Here is a 6,370-nt window from a genome sequence, read left to right as displayed (position 1 = left end):
ATTCACTTTGCAGTATTTCCTGTGAAGCGCTTTGAGACATCTAGAAGACAGGATAAGGCTCTATATCAAATGCAAGGATTATTGTCATTAATACATTATTTATTTTATTCCAAATAGCTCTCTATCCACCACTAGTGATTAAGTTAGGTCCCATCTGCTTTGTGATTCAGTTGGAAATTAAGGGACCCTGCTTGCCAGCATTTAAAGTGAGGTGAGGTGGAGGGGAGGTTTCCTTGCTAAATCAGCCCTTTCCCCCTCCCCCCAAAAACAGAATCAGATAACTGTCTGCTTCCATTTCTATGTGAAAATGTTTCTGGTGAAAAACTGATTGCTGCCTTCGCCTACAAAGTTTTATATATTTTACCGTAAATCCTCTGTCAGCCTGCTGACAAGAAGTGCTATATTAAAATAAAGATTATTATTATATGTTTATCATCATTATTATTATAATAAAAGGTGCATTTTTATTTTTAATTTCTCTTCTCTTGCTCTCTGAGACCGTCACTTGAAAGGCACTACAAAGTGCACAGGTCAAAGATAAGCAGCCTCAAACAATGATTGTGACGGTGGCAGGCAAGACAGTTTGTATCTGCAAGAGTGATTGTGCCAATGATAAGAGGCGCATTTGATCTGACCGTCCATTGTACATTTGTACAAAGAAACCTTTGCTGTATTTACTCGGTGTTTTACTTTGTGTGAATGTTGCTGAACAGCACTCCGAGGCACTACCCTACATGATGGGCGTTATATATAATATAAATGCTATATATAATATAAATGGTAGCTACTACTGTGTGAAAGATGCTATAAAAATGCAAGTTCTTATTGTTATGTTATCCATCGAGTTCCTAATAAGCTCAAAACTGTTGTCCCCATCAGTCTCATGAACTTCGATTGAATGGATGTGTCATTGATTCAAATATTTTTGGCTAATATTACAGAGCATTAAAATACCATATTTAAAGTCAACAGTATGTGTTTTTTTCTGCATTGAATCCAAAGAGGCTCAAGTGTTAGCTGGTTTACAATCTCATCTCACAGGTATTTAGCAGTTATATAAGTCGAGAGCGTGGCTCAGTTTGGAACCGTTTCATCTCCAGCTCAGTAGATTGCTGATTCAAGCCCCACCTTAGGGACTCACAGTCTAAGTCACTGGTGGCCAACCCATGGCCCTTGGGAATATATGAATAGGAGTGGCCATTCAGTCCCTTTAAGCCTGTTCCACCATTCTATTAGATCAACAACAAGAACAATAACCTGCATTTATGTGGCGGAGGTGAAAAAAAACACCGCATTCTTCAACCTTCTGCCACATTCATTGCCCATCTCCGACAATACCTCACCCCAAAAGCTGCTGAAACTCTTGTCATGCCTTTGTCACCTCTCGGCTGGACTACTCTAACTCCCTCCTCACCTGTCTCCCCTCTCCATGGAGGCCTGTAGCTAAGTGGTTAGAGCATTCGCTTTGCAAGCGACAGACCTGGGTTCAATTCCCGTCAGGGTGAAACCTTGAGCAAGTTTCCTTACTCCACACGCCTGATAATAATCCCTCAAGAAAATAAAACAATAATAAATTGGTCACTTCAAACCACAACTGTTTGTGCGACACTGCTGTGCGCAATTGGCTGCCCATTACGCCCACAAATATACAGTCAATTCACTTGACAGTCTAATCTGTGAAGCGTTTTGAGACGTCTCGAAAACGTGAAAGCTCCTTATCAAATGCAACGATTATTATTACTATTCACAAAATTCAGCTCATTCAAAACTCCGCCGCCTGCATTCTCAACCGCACTAAACGCTGCACCCCGATTATCCAGTGCTTGTCATTCTCCACTGGCTCCTGTCACAGAGCGGATCCACTTCAAGATCTTCACTCTTGGTGTTTAAATCCCACCATCCTTGGCTCCCCCCACCGCTGGTTCGACCTCAGGCACCGCCATTGTTAAGCTCTGAGCTGCCGCCCAGTGTGAAGGGTGCTGCATAAATGCAAGTTATTGTATATATGTATGTATACAATAATTTGCCCACCACACAGGGTAGCATCTCAGAGCACTTAACAGTGGCAGAGCATGGCTTCGAGCCAGGTTTGGGGAGGAGGGGGGAGAAGATGACTGTAAGCAAAATCAAAAAGGAAGATTTTCAGATGGGACTTAAAAAAGGGGAGCGAGGGGCAAGGCAGAGGGATTGAGGAAGAGTGTTCCAGAGTTTCAGGGCATAGAGGCTGAAAGAGTGACCTCCTATGGTGCGAGGGACAAGCAGGAGGCCGGTGCCAGTTGAGCAGAGTCGCCAAGAGGTGGATTGGGAAGTGAAGAGGTCAGAGAGGTAGGCAGGTGCCAGAGAGTGAATGGTTTGAAAATGAGTGTGAGGATCTTGAGGTCGATCTGTTCAGTGATGGTGATGGGGAGCCATTAGAGCATGGGCCAGAACTGGTGAGATGTGGGTAGGGAGTTTGGTCCGGGTCAGTATGCGGGCTGAATTTGGTGTAAGGTACGGTCGGAGGCAGGTTGATCTGTACCTCAACTCCAATTAACAGCCTTTGCACCATGTCCCTTACCCTGACCTAACAAAAATCCATCCAACTCAGTTTTGAAAATTTGAGCCTGGCTCAGTTTGGAACCGTTTCATCTCCAGCTCAGGAGATCTGGCAGCTTCCGCAGTTTGGGGGGGTGGGGGGGGAGGTGGGAGAAAGAGATTTCTAGATTTCCACTAAACTTTGTGGGGAAAGAAAATGCTTCCTGATTTCACAAAGATGGCCGGTTGAACATTCGCACGAGTCTAGATGTTAAATCAGTATGGGATTACCGGTAGCTATTGAGTAGCGATGTTTGTGGTGTGGCCCTAAATCAAGAAATATTCAGTCAAGAAAAAATTATTTGGTTGACCGACTAAAAAGGTGGTCCAAGATGACACTCTAGTAATATGAGGTAGGAGAAGCATGGAAACTCTGAGCACAGAAGGCTATTTGTCTCATTGCGTGTGCTGGTACTTTGAAATCCATTTATTATCCTCTTTCTCCTCCTCACTGCCCACCCTGTCCTTCTCCATCATCTGCCCCCTTCAGCTTCAATGCTATCACAGAGCCTAATAATAATCCCTCCAAAACCAAAAACAATAATAAATTGGTCATTTTCAATCTACGACTGTTTGTGGGACATTGCTGTGCGCAATTGGCTGCCGCGTTCGCCCACAAATATACAGTCAATTCACTTTACAGTCTATTCTATGAAGCGCTTTGGGACGTCCTCCCGATGTGAAAAGCGCTATATCAAATACAAGGATTATTATCATTATCTTACCAATTAATGCCCACTGCGCAGTAGAGCTAATTGTGCAAGATTGGTTCAGATTAAGAAATCTGCTCTTATCCTTCCAGAACTCCCACCTTGCTGTCTCCTCCCACCCCAAATCATTAGGCAATTTTTTCTTCCTTCACATGCCTGTTTACCTGGCAGTAAGTAGGAACCTGATGGTTAGTCGGTTGGCTTTCCAGGGGTAATAATCACTTTTAAAAAAAATTATGATTTGGTCGCTCAATCCACGATTGTTTGTGGGACGTTGCTGTGTGTAATTGGTTGCTGCATTTCACCTACAAAATACAGTCACTACACTTTACAGTGTATCCTGTGAAGCGCTTTGAGATGTCTCGAATATGTGATAAGGCACTTTATTAAATGCGAGGATTATTATTATCATCATTATAGAATCAAGCTGAGTTTGAAACTATGTCCCAATGTCCTGACCACATGTGTCAGAGGTGAGTAAAGAAAAGCTCTCCCTCTCAATTACTATTGCAGCAGTGAGTTGCTTTGTTCTGCAGAAGATACTATCTCAGGCCACACTGGAAGACTGAAAATGCACGAACTTACCTTCTCTAAGTTGCTGCAGAACTGGTTGTATCACAATTAACTAACTAGCAGAACTGCTTTTATGGTGATTCAGAAAAGCGATCTCACTCGCGGACTGAATGCTGTGGATTTCCACCAGCAGATCATTGCCAGAGTTCACACAGCAAGAGCCAATGCTCTTTACATACAGACAAAATAAGAGTTTTTTTATTTGTCCTGATAATGATTCCAACTCCTCTACGGCTATTTTGTTCTGTCACTGTGACGACAACGAGCAGATAGGCCTAAGCAGAGCAGGGTCAGCTGAGTGTTAATCAGAACAAATTATCGTTTCACTCAGTGTTACTGTTTATATCCCTTTTGGCCCCTCATGTCCGACATCATCAACTCTCCTTGTCCACTAGTTCAGTTCCCACCCCACTAAAAACAGCCGTCATCACCCCCATCTTGAAAAATCTTCCCTGGACCCATTCCTCCTCTCCAGCTACTGCCCGATCGCTAATCTCCCATTCCTTTCCAAGGTCTTGGAAAAAGTCATCATGTCCCAGCTCCGCTCCTTTCTTTCTCACCCCTGTCTTTGAACCCCCACCAATCCAGCTTCCGAGCTGCCCACAGCACGGAAACAGTCCGGGTCCAAGTCACTAATGATGGTCTGAATATCTATGATCAGGGCGCCCTCTGCCTTCTTGACCTCTCTGCACTTCAACACTATCGACCACTCCATCCTAAGAACATAAGAATTAGGAGCAGGAGTAGGCCATTCGGCCCCTCGAGCTGTGCCCCGCCATTCAATAAGATCATGGCTGATTTTCTGACCAAACTCTAATTACCTGCCCTATCCCTATATCCCCTAATCCCTCTGTTTTTTAAAAATCTATCAGTCTCAGCCTTGAAAATGTTCAAGGACTGACATCTACAGCCTTCTGGGGGAGTGAATTCCATAAATTCACTAACCTCTGAGTGAAGAAATGTTTCCTCAACTCTGTTCTAAAAGGCTGACCCTTAATTTTAAGACTGTGACCCCTGGTTATAGATTCTCCCACTGGGGGAAACAGACCCTCAGAGTCTACTTTATCAGCCCTTTAAGAATCTTATTATGTTTCAATAAAATCTCCCCTAATTCTTCTGTACTCATACACCGCCTCTCCTCTTTATGTAATCTTCGCTAACATGCCCTTGCCTGGTTCGATTCCTATCTCTCTCACCATCTCCACTTTGTTGGCTCTAACGGTTTTTCCTCCAGTCCCCGCACTGTCACATCCAGTCCCCCCCCCCCCAGGGCTCTGTCCTCGTCTCCTTAATATCTACACGCTCTCCTTTGGTGACATCATCCGCAGACATGGAGTAAAATCTCATAAGAATGCAGATGACACCCAACTCTATCTTTCTGCCCCCACCCTCAACTCCAGGACCACTGCTGTCCTGACAGACTGTCTGTCAGACATCAAGTCCTGGATGAGGGCAAATTTCCTACAGTTGAATGTGAACAAGACTGAGGTCCTCCTGATTGGCTCACACCAGCGCCTCCGCACCTCAGGCTCTGGCAACATCAACCTCCACGGTTGCACACTTCAACTCACCAACCAGTCAGGAACCTGGGTGGCTTGTTCGACCCTCAACTGACTTTTCTTCCCCACATCCAAGCCATGACCCGCTCTGCCTTCCCTCACCTCCGTAACAGCCCGACTCCGCCACTACCTCACCCCTCAGGCTGCTGAAACTCTTGTTCATGCCTTCATCACCTCCAGAATCGACGCCCTGCTTGTCGTCCTTCCCAACCCCTCCCTCCACAGCTGCAGATAATCCAGAACTCGTGTCCTCTCCCGTGACTCCATCTCCCCCATTCTCGCCCGACTCCATTGGCTCCCTATCCTTCAGAGGATCCAGTTCAAGATCCCGGTCCTCTTCTACAAAGTCCTCCATGGCCTCGCCCCACCCTACCTCTGCGACCTGCTAACCCCCTACAAACCCGCCCGCTCCCTCCGCTCAGCCGGCTCTGGCCTGCTCCACGTCCCCCGACCCACCCGCCCCACCATTGGTGGGAGAGCCTTCAGCCATTCTGCCCCCAACCTCTGGAAGTCCATCCCCCAATCACTCCGCCTCACCCCCTCCTTAGCCTCCTTCAAGTCCCGGCTCAAGAACCTCCTCTTTGACCATGCCATCAGCCACCCCCCTTCTCCTCCCCAGCTCGAATCTGAAATGCCGTACACTGTCTAGTGCCTTGGGTCCTCCCGACGTGAAAGGTGTTAGACAAATGTAATCTTGTTGTTGTCTGGTGGATTGTCCTCATGGTGAGATGTTTCCCGATGGGCAGCAAGTTACCTTGAAGGGAATTAAACTGAATTGCTGTGTGATCAACAGATTTTGGTCCTCCGGGTGTCTAACCTGTAGCAACCTAAAACCATTCCGTGTGGAATGGGATACTCACTCTCCCTGGAGATGTGCACTCTGCTTATCTAAGCCCAGAGAGCATTCGGCTCAGGTTAGAGTGAGAGCCAAGGCTTAAGGACCCCAGCGTAGAT

The sequence above is a fragment of the Callorhinchus milii genome, unplaced genomic scaffold (genome assembly GCF_018977255.1).
Source record: "Callorhinchus milii isolate IMCB2004 unplaced genomic scaffold, IMCB_Cmil_1.0 Scaffold22, whole genome shotgun sequence".
NCBI lineage: Eukaryota > Metazoa > Chordata > Chondrichthyes > Chimaeriformes > Callorhinchidae > Callorhinchus > Callorhinchus milii.
This window is presented reverse-complemented; position numbering follows the sequence as displayed.